Below are 15,023 nucleotides of genomic sequence, written 5' to 3' on the forward strand. Positions count from 1 at the left end.
AAATGAATAAATAGGCAGTGGAAAACCAAAGGAAAGAAAAGTATTGGAAAGTAAAAGAGATAAGGGAAAAGAAGAACACTAGAGAATTATACAGGTTCGGCCTTAAGGTGCCCTACTCTTTTCCCCAAGAAGTATTCACTCAACTTGAGAGCATATAGAAAGATGTGCCCACGAACCTCCTTATACAATGAAATGAAGTTTTCAGGATAACTTTTAACCAAACACCAAACAAGGCTTAAAGGAGTTAGTCTCCAAACCAAATAGAGACTTTAACGGGATGTTCTCGAACTAAGATAACGTTTTGAGTTTACTATCCTCTAAACCGAATAGGGGTTTTACATAGGCTAACCACAAACAGAATTAAGATGTTTACTGACTTATCTCGAACCACTGAGATTTTACACCAGGCTAAGCTCAGGAACAAAAAGAGATTTAACTGAGCTATTCTCGAACCGATAGAGATTTTAACTGGTCTGAGTTGAAGAATTATTGTGGAAATTTTCACTATCTGATCATTATGAACCAGAAGACAGTGAGACTTCCTAAGACAATCCCCCAAAGATACAAAAGCTTGTAATTGGTTCGACTCACAATCAAAATAACAATTTTCTATGGAAGAATTATTTACTCAAGAGAAAATACACTCTTGGTAAATTTATAATTTAGCTATCACCCAGAACAGTTATCCTCACTGAGACTCAAGAACACTCTCGAAGCACTATGGTTAATATATGTGAGAAAAATGAGAGATTTAGAGAGATAATGAATGGAATAAAAAGTAAGGTTTATTCTCATTTTCTTGATATGAAAAAGTGATAGGGAAGCTCACCATTTATAGGTCAAGACATGATATAAATTTGGAAATAATTCATTTGCCAAATCAATGCTCTAATCGATTAGGCTAACCGATTAGACAATCTACATAATTTATTTTAAGGTCTCAAATGGAATATATATATATATATATATATATATATATATATATATATATATATATATATATATATATATATATATAACCAATTATTAAAATAATATCTCAATCGATTTTAGACTCAACTAAGAATTATCTAATTGATTAGGCAAAAGATCTATTCAATTATTTAGTTAGAAAATATCTTTCAATCAATCAGACACATACATAATCGACTAGTTGGGTAGGAAAAATATTTTTTTGGTGATTTAATTAAAATATAAGAGCCTTCTTAAAAGTTTTTAGTGTGTGTGTGATTTAGATATAATATTTTTAAAAATACTCTTGTGTCTTTACAAGACACTGGTCACCCAGACAGACACGACTAGACGAGTTATCACACTTTCTCTCTTTCACAACTCTATAACTTCAAGTATTGACATCATTATCTTTAATCTTTAAGAATGTCTTCAAGAGCGTAGATTGATTTGGGAAGATAGTTTGGTTAACCATATTGTGCATCTTTGATTGCTTGAGCTATCTTCAAGAGTTACTTGACTTCAAGTGTTGTCATCATTAAAACTAAGCAACTACTAGTTGACTTGCAGCTTTGCTATCCATAAGCTTCACAATCTTATATCACTTTTACTATATCTGCAAGCACATAGATCCACACTTCGTACATCATTTGATTACTCTAAATACATCAATTGTATCTCCCAAAGTCTAGGGTCATGTGACGAAGTTAAATTGCAAAATATTTCAGATACAAGACAATCATTTAATATGTGTGTTCCTGAGGTTATCTACTCTCTCTCAACATGTCTCTGACCTCGTCTCTAAGATGAGGATCTGCTCGTGCACCCTCGAGATGGAGAAGAAGGTTGGTCTCAAAGCTTCCATAACAATCCTAGCTTCATACATGGTGGCAAGGACTTACTATTCTGAACCGGGCAAGCAACCTAATAAGACTGGCCAACACCAAAGACTCAATCTCTAATACCCTTGCAAGAGAATGATGGACAAGTAGACCTTTGCCAGAGGACCGTGCATCAGATTCAAGCTACTTGCACATCATTGTCCGATGAATCCAATCCGAAACTCTCTCGCATTCTCATCGTACCAACCGAGAGCGATTTTAACCGCCTATCATATATAAGTTCATCCACACGTCATAATAGGTACAATTTTTATTAATTCTTGCAAGTTACACATATCTAATCTCACTAACTTATATGTTATAATACTAATATTGTAGATGCACTCTTACTCCGTCGTACCAAACACCTATACCACCTAATGAGAAAAACTTAAATTTATATATACACGTCATCAATTTTCTATACCACACGAAAACATTACTATTGGATTGGATCAACTAGAAAGGATCCTCCGACATGAATTAAGATTCAAATTCTAATTGAAAAAGAAATACTTATATTCATCAAAGGGGATATGCTAATTATTAATTATCAGCAGCAAAGAAACCTTAACATGCAAGTTGCATTATTTCACTTTTTAGCTTTTGAGTTGCTTATTAAGGAGTTAGCCAAAAAGATATCGAGTTGCTTTGTAGTAGGAGAAACTTGCTAACCTTTTAGGTGTACAGTGAGCCGACATATTCACCACATATATAATGTGTTCAAAATATAACTTTTAAACCAAGATATTTTCAAATATTCATAGAACTTTTTTAATTTAAATTGGTTATGATGTTCACATTTAGTTTTCTTATCACTTTCATTGATAAATGAAATTTTAATTAATTTATTGTATATTGATAGTTTGTTTGTCTATTTGTATTCTACAAAGAAAACTCATATTTTTATGTAAAGACAAACTTGTGAAATGAATAATACAAAAAAATGAATAATACAAAAAAAATATTTTCTCTCTCTAATCTTTTACTTTTTCTCTATAATTTATATCTCCTTGTGAGCACAAAACTTTAATTGTGAGTGTGATATTGTTTCTTACTTGATGTTATTATTTGTTTCATAATATATAACAATTCTACATATTTAGTTTCTATGAATAAAGAGATTTTAATGAAAATATTTATGCATTTCAAAAAATTGCATAAATAGTATTAAAGCATCTGAAATAATTGTATGGATAATATTAAAACATCCTTATAAAATTGATAAAATAATGTTTTTTATATCATTGTTTATAAAGATCATTTATGATTTGATTTTTAAATAATTAAAAAAAAGAAGGCTTGTTAAAAAAACTCTGTAAATAAATGTTCATGTAGTTATATTTTTAGGCTTATTTAATAGTTTCTTTCCTTTATAATAATAAATAATATAATATATTTTATTTACAATACTATTGATTCTTTGCCTTATTATTATGTGAAATGTTTTTCTTTTACTATCAACAAGTCTTCAACGACACCTTTTTTTTCTTTTACCATTTATTTGAAATTGATTTTTATTTTATGGGGATTATATTTTTATTGTTTAGCTAATGAGTATCTTATGGTAATAGATTCACATGTCCTACAGAAGAACAGTTAAAAAGATTTTGAAATGGTTATTAAAAGTTGTATGTTTACGTGCGTTTTGAATTCTTTGTATAAATAATAGGGTTAAAGGTACTTGTTGCAATTTCACCTTCACCATACAAATTAGATGATGTGATGTCTGCTCGTGAACTTCTATAACTAATCTATAATTATAAATAATTCATATATTATAATCAGTTATTAAAATTAATTAATTATTTTTATAAAATAGTTTTAAATTAATTATTAACAGGTTATATACATAAAAAAATTTATAATTATTTTTGATTTAATTTATTTTTAAATTATTTTTGTAAAAATCTATTTTTATATTTTAAAAGAAAAAAAAATTTACTTTAAGAAAAAAATTTCAAAAATTAAAACAATCATACTTTTTTTTGGAAAAAAATATTTTCAGAAAAAAGGTTTTTTTTTAAATCAGTTTTTTTATTTTTTTGAAAAAGAAAATTAAGCTTTTAAGTTTTTTATATTTCCTGAAAAAAACTTTTCCAAAAAATATTTTTTTTTAAATTAAAAAATATTATTTTTTCATAAGGAAAAAAAATATTTTATTTTATTTTGGATATGGATGTCAAAATATGGATTTGGTTAAAACCATATTACTAACATATCCAAAATATGGATTTGGTTAAAACCATATTAATAACATATCTAAAATATGGATTTGATTAAAATCATACTAATAATTAACCAGTTTTTAAAATCGTATTTGGATATGGATTAATTTAAATAATCGGTTGATATGAGCACCTCTAATCTTTAACTTTCACCTCTATGCTAGGAACACTTCTCCTTTTGTTAAATTTACATTACACATACTTTGTTTTACTTCTCCTTAGGCCAAACCCATAAGTTTTTAAGGCTCAACTCCAAATCTCGAACCTCGCATTTAAATTCTCCTTTGGTTCTCCAAGTAGGGTTATATTATCTGCAAAAAAGACATACATCTCGATGATGGCTCTTAGATGTGATATGTGAGTACATCCAAAGTTAAAGTTAAAAGGTAAGGGCTTATAGAACCTTAATGTGATCATATTGTTATGGATAAATCGTCTACCTCTCCACCTTGTGTTTGCACACTAGCCCCTCCTTATACATATATTGGCTAACTTGAATATAGTTGATCCTATCACATTTCTTCTCTAAGGCTTTCCAAAAAAATCTTCCAAGATACTCTATCATATGCCTTCTTTAAGTCAGTAAAAATTAAGTGCAACTATTTTGTATCCATCTGATACTACTTCATCAGTGAAAAATAACAAATGATTAAAATCGAGTGAGAGATTATGTTGGACAATGATCCATTTCATAAATTCAACTATAAAAAAATCCATTTTTAGGCCAAATTTATGGATAATTATGTGGTTTCGTGACAAGCGAGGGAAAAACTAAACCTTGTGGTGTTTATCAATAATGTGAGAATATTTAATAACTAACTCTAGAGCTTATATCTAAGTCTCACAATAAAACCACTACACTTCTAGTAAAACATATTTTGTTTACTTCTATGGCCCTAATACATTATAAATAAAGTGATTAACTAAGCAATGTATGTTTACTCGATATTTTACCGTATTAGTTCTTGAAATAAATTTATTTAAAGCTACTGCAATATAAAAAACTCATATCTAAATTTAAGATGATCAAACTCAAAATCAAATATATTACAGAAAATCACATGAATTAAATATATCACAACATTCGCATTCATTAACATTCAAAAGACTATTATTCCATGAAATGTCATATTATCCAACAAATGAGATTAACTCATTGTTAGTAAAGTAAATACAACAAACTTAAATCTTAAGTTATGCATTCCTAAACAATGAGAATTGAAATGATAAACCTAAAATAACACTTGAAAGATGTGATCTTGATCGTCACACCTCTCATTATTATATTCCTTCAGAACTGGCGTAAGATAGGAGATGAATATTGGAACTTTGGTTTTTCTTTTCTTCTTCTTTGCAGGATTTCCAACTTTTGAACATCCTCTTTTTCGAATGAATGTTCCATTTATAGTAGGATTTCTCAACCGTAAAAAACTCTCTTTTTGGTCATTGAGCCCTTGCAAATTATACATAAACTTGGCCCAAGAAAAAAATCATATTCTCTTTTGATAGTACATGTACTAGGAGAGTACAGTTCACAAATGAGACAACATGATCCTTTGAAGATTTTATCCATCACTATCCTTTAACATGACAACTCATCAATTCCTCAACTCTCTAGAATATTCTCTACTTCAGCATTATCATCAACTGTCACAACATTAACCAAATGTTTATGACACATAATATGCTGGAAATGAACGTTATACATTTGTCGTGACATGTCTAATATGAATGGCTAAACATGCACACTTAGAAACATGAAAATATTCAAAAATAACCCAATATTTATATGCAAATCTAGAAGATTAAACTTAATCTAAGCAAAATGAGGGGGGAGATTCTAAGGTACGAGGATGTGTTATGAAAAGGGAAGGTATTAGCACCCTAATCATATGTAGTACTCTACATGAACTTTTTAAATGTATGTGTTTGGTTTAAAATTGTCTGCTATTTGATTGGGGAGATATGAAAAAGAACATCTTTTTATTGTTTGATGATTTGGAAAGACATTGAGTCTTATGCCTACGTACCCGTGAAGTATCAAAACCTCATAGTTCAGGTTAAAAAGTAAGAAGGGATTTGTTGGGGTTGATTTTATGAGAAAGAGACAAATTGTCATCTTAAGGATAAAAAATACTTTTAAACCACCACAAACATGTGGAAGATAGATCTTTGCATCAAATTAAAGAAGGTCTCTCACTTGGATATAGAATCAACAAGTATGCCACATACCTCTTCCGAATGGAAAAGAATCAATATCAATCTCAACAATGTTATGGGGTATGAGATTTAAATCTCAACTAGGGATGACTCATGTCTAATCCTTTTATGAAAAGGTTTTAAACATGGAAAAGCCAAAGTGGCAAAAGGGTTTGAATTAAGTTTGTGTTTTTTAGGTCTTATGAAAAGATCTTTGAATATGCTTAAGTGTTTTGAAGCATTTGATTAAGAAATAAAAGGGAAAACAATGACCTAAGTCAAAGTTTATTATGAAAGTGGTTATAAGAAGGAGAGAGAGAGAGAGAGAGAGAGAGAGAGAGAGAGAGAGAGAGAGAGAGAGAATCCTAAGGTTTACATTGAGGGGAACCTAAGATTGTATCTAGAAGTTTTGGATTAAGGGGAAGCAAAGTTGTATAGAATGTAGATGAACACACACATGCAAAATGACAAGAATGTTATTATTCCTTTCCCTTGGATATAAAAAATAACAAGGTTAAACATGAATTAACATTAAGACACAAAATATGGCTAAATACAATGGCAACCACAAGGTGAGTGAGGTATGGATTACAATATTAATCATGGTTTTTAGGCATTGAGATAAACATAAACAAGACATGACGAAGTTTCACATTACATCACAAGACACAACACATTGATGGTGAAGACAAAATCATACTTGACATGGTAAAAGAATTCATAGGTACATGGTAAACATAAAATGAATCAATTTAGGTCAAACATGCATCACATTATAAGTCTTCACAAAATAAACATTAAACTTGAATTAAAGTTCATGATAAGATCAAGCTTAAGTGGAAACCTAATCACCTCCTAACCATTCACTCAAACATGTTTTCAAGGTGAATCAATTGATACATTGTATGAAGATAATCAAGTTCAAACTGTAAGAACAAAGTTGGTTCTACAATGTATCTCTAAGATTTTGATGATAACTAAGGATGAAACAAAAATGATACCCTAACAAAAAAATTCTTAAGTGTGTCGGACTCTGATCAAACAACCAGATAGATAAATCATCAGATACAGAATCCAGCGATTAGATGCTACTCAGAGGATACATGACCAGAAAATTTTGACTCTGATCAAACCCAGGCACCAGTAAAACAAAAGAAGTCAGAAACTCTGATAAAGAAGAATAAATCCAGACTCTGAAGACACACGATCTGAAGAACCCTCTGAAGACGAACATTGCTAAACAAGACTCTGGATACAGGATTCGCTGACTCAGAAAGCGTAACCGTGAAGAAATCTGCATTTTGAAAGAAACTACTTTTAGAAGGAAGTTATGACGCACCCAAAGTTGTTTTGGAAAGAAACAAGGAGAGTAATAACATTAATCATTCTTCAATGTCGAAGATTCTGTCATCACCCAACAGTCCTCTCAAACTCCTATATACAGGATGGAATGCCGCTCAAGAAAAATACACCTGAGACATACAAGAATACAAAACTCTCCATCATCTTCTTTTCACTCTCTCACGAGTTGCTGCTCTTACGTGAAAAACTTTGGTTATTATCTTTGTAATATTTGCTTATTGTTAGAAGCACTGTGTATTACCAATCATTTTATTACTAAGATTTCCTCAAGTGACTTTGTGAAGTTTGAATACTTGAGAGGGCTAAGGGATTAATTCTTTTAGACGGTTGTTTGTATAATCTTTCAAGATTAGTGGATTAAGACCTTTTTAAAGGCGAAATCACCTTGGCCGGGTGGACTGGAGTAGCTTTGAATTTCAAGTGAACCAGTATAAAATTCTATGTCAAACGTTTTATTCTGCGTGTTTCTAAGTTATTGAAAAAGTTTTATTTTCCAAACAATTCAAACCCCCCTTTCTTGTTTTTCTCTCCTTCAATTGGTATCAGAGGTATGGCTCTGTTATTGATTTTCTAATCAAACACTTAATAGTGTAGAGAGATCCAGCGTGAGAAAAACACAATGGCCAACACCAATGAAAGAGATAGGTACAATGCTAAACCTCCAATTTTTGATGGAGAAAAATTTGATTATTGGAAAGATAGAATTGAAAGTTTCCTTCTGGGCTATGATGTTAATCTATGGGACATAGTCATAATCGGCTACACACCTCCTGTGTCTGACGCTGGCGTTGCCATTGCTAGAAGCAAAATGACAGATGATCAGAAGCGCGACTTTAAAAACCATCACAAAGCTAGAACGATACTGCTGAATGCCATTTCCTACAATGAATATGAAAATATCACCAACAGGGAAACAACTAAAGAAATACTTGACTCCCTGAGGATGACTCGTGAAGGAAATTCTCAAGTCAAAGAGACAAAGGCTCTGGCTCTAATTCAGAAGTATGAAGCATTCAAGATGGAGGATGATGAAGCTGTAGAGGTAATGTTTTCTAGATTTCAAACTTTAATTATAGGACTCAAAGTTCTGGACAAGGGCTACACAACTATAGATCATGTCAAAAAGGTAGTCAGAAGCTTGCCAAAGAAGTGGAGACCAATGGTCACAGCATTAAAGCTATCAAAAGATCTGAACAATATCATCCTCGAGGAACTCGTCAGTTCTCTCAGAAGTCATGAGATAGAACTTAAGGAAGATGAGCCTCAGAAGAAGATCAAGTCGGTAGCATTGAAGTCCAGATCTGAAAGACGCAAGCCAGAAAGGAACAAAGCCTTCCAAGCTGAAGAGGAAGACAATGACGACTCTGAAAAAGAAGACTCTGACGATGAAGAAGAGTTATCCCTTTTGACCAAAAGAGTAAAACAACTCTAGAGAAAAAGGAATAACAACTTCAGAAGACCAATACCCAAGGGAGATCGCTCAGAATCAACCTCCAAAGGTAAGTCGAACAAAGAAATAACATGCTATGAATGCAAGGAAACAGGTCATTACAGAAACGAATGTCCAAAGCTGAAGAAAGAGAGCTCCAGAAGAGAAGGTTTCAAGAAAAACTCATTCAGAACCAAAAAGGGACTGATGGCCACCTGGGATGACAGTGGATCTGATTCCTCCGAATCAGACTCTGAAGAACAGGCAAACGTTGCACTCATGGCTACCACCTCCAGAAATACATCAGATGGAGAATCTGATTCTAAAGAGGTATTTTCTTATCTTTCTCGCTCTGACCTTGAATCATGCCTTTCTGAAACTCTAAACTCATATCAGAAACTTAAACAAAAATTTAAGGCTTTAAAAGGAGTTCTTGAAAGAACCATTGAAGAATGTGATAAGCTTGAGATAACTGCTTCAGAACTAAAAAATCAAAATCAAACTTTGATAAAAGAGAGAGACTCCACAAATAAACAATGTTTAAAACTTGAAGAAGCACTATCTCAAGCCCCCACAAACTTCTAACACAATAATATATGAGTATGAAAAATCTTTTCAAAAGTTTTTGAAAAATGGGATAGAAAGGAGCAGAATGGCATCCATGGTTTATGGAGTAAGTCAGAATAATAAAAGAGGAATAGGGTATGCCCCCAGTGAAGATAAGTCTTCTACAGATGACAAACTTAAATCTCCTTTTTCTTATCACTACACACATACACAAGCACATCAGTTTTGATAATGCTAGAAAACCCAAAGTTCTAAGAAACTCTGGGAAAACTAATCACAAAGGACACAAAAGATTCTGGGTACCAAAGGATAAGATTGTTTATGTTGCAGATATCTTATGCAGCAGAGTTAAGACACCAATCATGGTACCTGGACTCTGGATGCTCGCGACATATGACAGGAAGAAAGTATATGTTCCAAAGCCTGGAACTTAAAGATGTTGGCTTCGTAGGTTTTAGAGGAAATCTGAAAAGAAGAATCAGAGGCTCTGAAACTATTGGTTCTGACGAAAATACTATAGCACCAGAAGTATCTAATAAATAAAGTCCAGATGCAATTGAAGCCTCAACTATCCATAAATGATCAAGAATTCGCCCCAACATATCTGAAGATTTGATTCTGGGAAACAAGATTGAACCTTTCCGAACTAGGTCAACATTCAAAGTATCTGAAGAAACTCCTCTAGGACTAGTATCTCTGATTGAGCCTACTTTCTATGATGAGGCACTTCAAGACAACGACTGGGTTCTAGCTATGAAAGAAGAGATAGATCAATTCTCAAAGAATGACGTCTACGGTCTTGTTCCAATGCCTAAAGGAACTCACACTATTGGAATCAGATGGGTGTTCAGAAACAAACTGAACGAAAAGGGAGAAGTAGTCAGAAACAAAGCACGACTGGTGGCACAGGGGTACAGTCAACAAGAAGGCATTGACTACAACGAAACCTTTTCCCCAGTCTCTAGGTTAGAATCTATTCACTTACTTGTATCATTTGCTATGAATCATTCAATCAAACTATATCAAATGGATGTCAAGAGTGCATTTCTTAATGGTTATATATCAGAAGAAGTTTATGTCAATCAACCTACAGGTTTTGAAAACTCTAAATGTCCAGAACACGTTTTTAAACTTAAGAAATCATTGTATGGTTTAAAACAAGCTCCTAGAGCTTGGTATGAAAGACTAAGTAACTTTCTTCTGGAACATAATTTTATTAGAGGAAAGGTTGACTCTACACTTGTAGATGTTTGATTGGCTGCATTGTATGGTAAAATGTAACACCCCGATAATAATATGTATTTATTTAAATTAAATTAATAATATGTTTATTAATTTAATTAGAATATTTGAATTATTATTATTATTATTTTGGAATAATAATTATTGGGATAATTATTTAGTGGAATAATATTATTGGAGTATATAAGTTGGAATAATAAAAAGTCCCAATTTTTGGAAAAAGGTTTTCACGTGAAAGGGGAAAAGAGGCAGAAAGGGCAAAAAGAGAACCAGAGAACGAAGGTTGAAGGAAGGAGAAGCTTGGAGCTCAGAGGCTGCCGGATTAACTCAGGTAAGGGGGGTTTATCATCGATTAACGGGTATTATGGGATGATATGTACTGGGTAGTAATAGACCATTGTTTATCTCTGATTGAATGATATATGTTGAATTTGTGAACCTTTGGGATGAACGAAAATTGGAATATAATTGCAGAAATTCGTAGGAATTAGAGGTAGAAAGGTTAGCAATTTGTGAAATCGAAAGTGTATGATTCGTGTTAGATGATATGAATGAATTGTGTGTGAAATTTGGACTGTAGAAGGTTGAATTGGATAGGTCTCGTAGCAGAGAAGGCCATTGCAGATCTGAGAATTCTGGTCTCTGGTCATACGCGTATGGCAATAGGCAATACGCGTATGAGATGTTGGTACGCGTATGGGGGGAAGCCTTACGCGTATGGGTGGAAAAGATGGCATTCTGAACGTGAATTGGTCTCTGTTGGTACGCGTAATGGGAAGTTGTTACGCGTAGCGTACGCGTATGGGATAGGTGGTACGCGTATGAGTTGGGCGAGGAAATGTGCAATACGCGTAAGAGGGTAGGCATTACGCGTATGGAGTTGGCCAGGTTTGGGCAATACGCGTATGGCATGGGCAGTACGCGTATGGGCAGAGTTGGGATTTTCCTGAACTGTTGTTGTGCAGTTTTTGGTTGTTTAGGCCGAGTGATGTACTTAGCTGAGATATGATGTTGTAGGGATCGTTTCCCGTTGTTTTGAGTGGTATAGGTATTAGTAGAGCGGGCTAGTACTGTGTTTGATTATGTGGCATGATATGATATGCTTTTGTGATTAATTATGTTGATAATGTGTGATGGTATACATGATGATGTGAATGTATACGTTTGTGAATAGACTGTATTATGGCTTAGAGTGTGAGCATGTGTCTATTCTTGATTGTTGTTGATGTTGCATTGCTAGGTGATTAGCATGCATGTTGTGGCCCATTTGGGGTGGTAGCTAATTCCCATGGTGAGGAATTAGTGAGTATATCATTTGATTGTTGTTGTTGATGTTTGCATGCTAGGTGATTAGCGTGCATTTCATGGCCCATTTGGGGTGGTAGCTAATTCCCATGGTGAGGAATTAGTGAGTGAGTCACTATGTCTCAAATGAGTGGGACTAGTGAGCTTGGTAGCCGTGCCTGGATTTGGACGGTGAGGTTGAACTATATGTTCACAAATAGTCGGTACCGCATGCATAGAGTCTCATTGCATAATGAATGTATGGTATATGATATGAATGGATGTATTCCAGTATCATATGTGTGTTGTGTGTTGTGTTGTTAATGATTGAATATGATGGAGATTTGTACTGTTGAGTATGATGTTTGAATGGATATTACTGTTGCTGAATGCGTAGTCTAATTAGGGTGAATTAATGTGTTAATTACTTGGCATTACATGTTGTTCTATAATGCTTATTATATTGATTGAGGAACTCACCCTTACGCCTATTTTTCAGGTAACGAGAAATGAGTTGAGTAGAAGCTCATGCTTGGAGTCTAGAGTAGTTCTTATGGGTCATGCTCTGATAGATGTAACATCGGGAGGGAATGTTTTAATCAATTTGATATTGGTTGTTGGATGATTTACATGTATAGTGTTACATGTTTTACATTGATGTTGAATTTGATTCCGCTGCGAATTATGCAAAAGACCTTATTTTGATTTAAATAAATGAGCATGACAGGATATTTGATGAATGTAGTGAAATGATTGTGTGACACCCTTCGGGGCATAATTACTCTGATGAATATATGTGTATTTTAATTATAATAATTTGGGGTATTTAGAAGGGTGTTACATAAAACACTAGCTGGATTCTAATGTCTTGACTGATGTCATGACATGCTGTGGAGATGACTGTTTGACTGCATTGTATGTTAGAATATCTAACTGTACTCTGATGTCTTGACTGATGTCATGACATACTTGAGTTGTATGCTGCAGGTTTAGCTAATACAGGATCTACTGAATGTCAAACTAGATGTTATGACATTCATCCCTGTCAGCAGATACTGAGGAATAGAACAACTGGTGTTCTTTAATAACTCAGTATTTATTTCCAGTCTGTTTATCAAGGGGATAACAGACCTGGCACAAAGCCTACTGTCTGAATGTCAAACTGGATGTTATGATATTCATCATTGACAGCATATACTGAATAATAGGCAGGTTGGTTGTCTGCTACAGTTCAGTATGTTTCTCAGTCTTCTTATCAAGAGGATAACAGACCTGACGTAAGGCTCATTGTGTAAATGTCAAATTGGATGCTTTGACATTTATTAATGTACGTTGTTACTGAAGTATGGACAGATTGGTCCTGTACATTACAGCAAATTTGTACAGTCCGTTTTCAGGAAGATAACAGACTTAGCATATGGTCTATGCTTTGGATGTCAAACTAAATGTTGTGACATTCACTCCTGGCAACATATGCTAAATTGTAGGTTGTTTAGTTTCTCTGTTTCAGCATTTTTCTCAGGCTATTCTTCAGGAAGTCAACAGCTGAGCTAAAATCCAGGAAACCAACAACTAAGCTACAATTAATGAACCTAACAAATAGCCTATTTGTTAGTAACCTAGTTGTGGAATTTAGGTTAACTCGCTTGACCTTAAATTCAGGAAATACAAGTACAAGGCCCAAGTGCTGCAATATAAAAGGATGGCAATCCTTCTTTCAGAACTCGGGGATTTTAGGCGTGAAGATTTTATTTGTCCATCATACTTCACTACTGTATTTTTGTGTGTCTTGTATTAGGTGTATCTTGTAAGCCAAGCTATTATCACAGAGATGATTGCATTGGTATAGGGTGTTCATTGAGTTGTAAGTGTTGTGTCACTCTAAGCTTTTAAGCGTGAGTGTTGTGTATCTTGATTAAAGTTGTTAAGCACAATCAAGAGTTGTTTGAAGTGTGACTTCAAAATTGTCTTTAATCTTAATTAAAGGTTGTAATCACTGAGGTGATTGAGGGGGAGTGAGTAGGAACTCTGATCTTAGTGTAAGATTGAAATTACATTGGGTAGGTATTAAGTGATAGGGTTAAACAGTTGGTTTAAGGTCTGAATTAATACTACTAATAGTGGATTTCCTCCCTGGCTTGGTAGCCCCCAGACGTAGGTCATGTTGGACCGAACTGGGTAAACAATTCCTTGTGTTATTTACTGCACTTACTTTTTAAGTTCTGCATAATTCTTGTCTGCGCAGAATTGGATGTCATAACAACCCGTGTGACATTGAAAGTCTGTTAACTAGAATTTCAATTGGCATCAGAGCAGGCACCCTTCCTGTTAATTTCTGGGTGAGATCTAGGGAAGTTACTTTCTAGTACCATGGATAAGGATGTAGGACACTCAAATAGACCACCCATGCTGGATGGTTCTAACTATGATGACTAGAAGCCTCGTATGATATCCTTCTTAAGGTCTCTAGATAGCAAAGTCTGGAGAGCTGTCAACAAAGGATGGGAACATCCAACGAAGACAGGTAACGATGGAATCAGTATGCAGATTCCTGAAGAAGAGTGGGACAAGGAGCAAGAGGCATTAACCCTTGGAAATTCTAAGGCCTTGAATGCATTGTTCAATGGAATAAGTAAGAACATCTTCAGACTGGTGCACCACTGTGAGCTGGCCAAGGAAGTTTGGGATACCCTCAAGATAACTCATGAAGGTACCTCCAAGGTGAAGATGTCTAAACTTCAGATGCTGACCACCAAGTTTGAAAATATGAGGATGAAAGAGGATGAGACTATTCATGACTTCCACATGAATATTCTTGAAATTGCCAACACCTCTGGTGGCCTAGGTGAGAAAATGGCTGAAGAGAAACTTGTAAGAAAA

This window comes from Lathyrus oleraceus, chromosome 3 (assembly GCF_024323335.1).
Source record: "Lathyrus oleraceus cultivar Zhongwan6 chromosome 3, CAAS_Psat_ZW6_1.0, whole genome shotgun sequence".
Classification (NCBI taxonomy): Eukaryota; Viridiplantae; Streptophyta; class Magnoliopsida; order Fabales; family Fabaceae; genus Lathyrus; species Lathyrus oleraceus.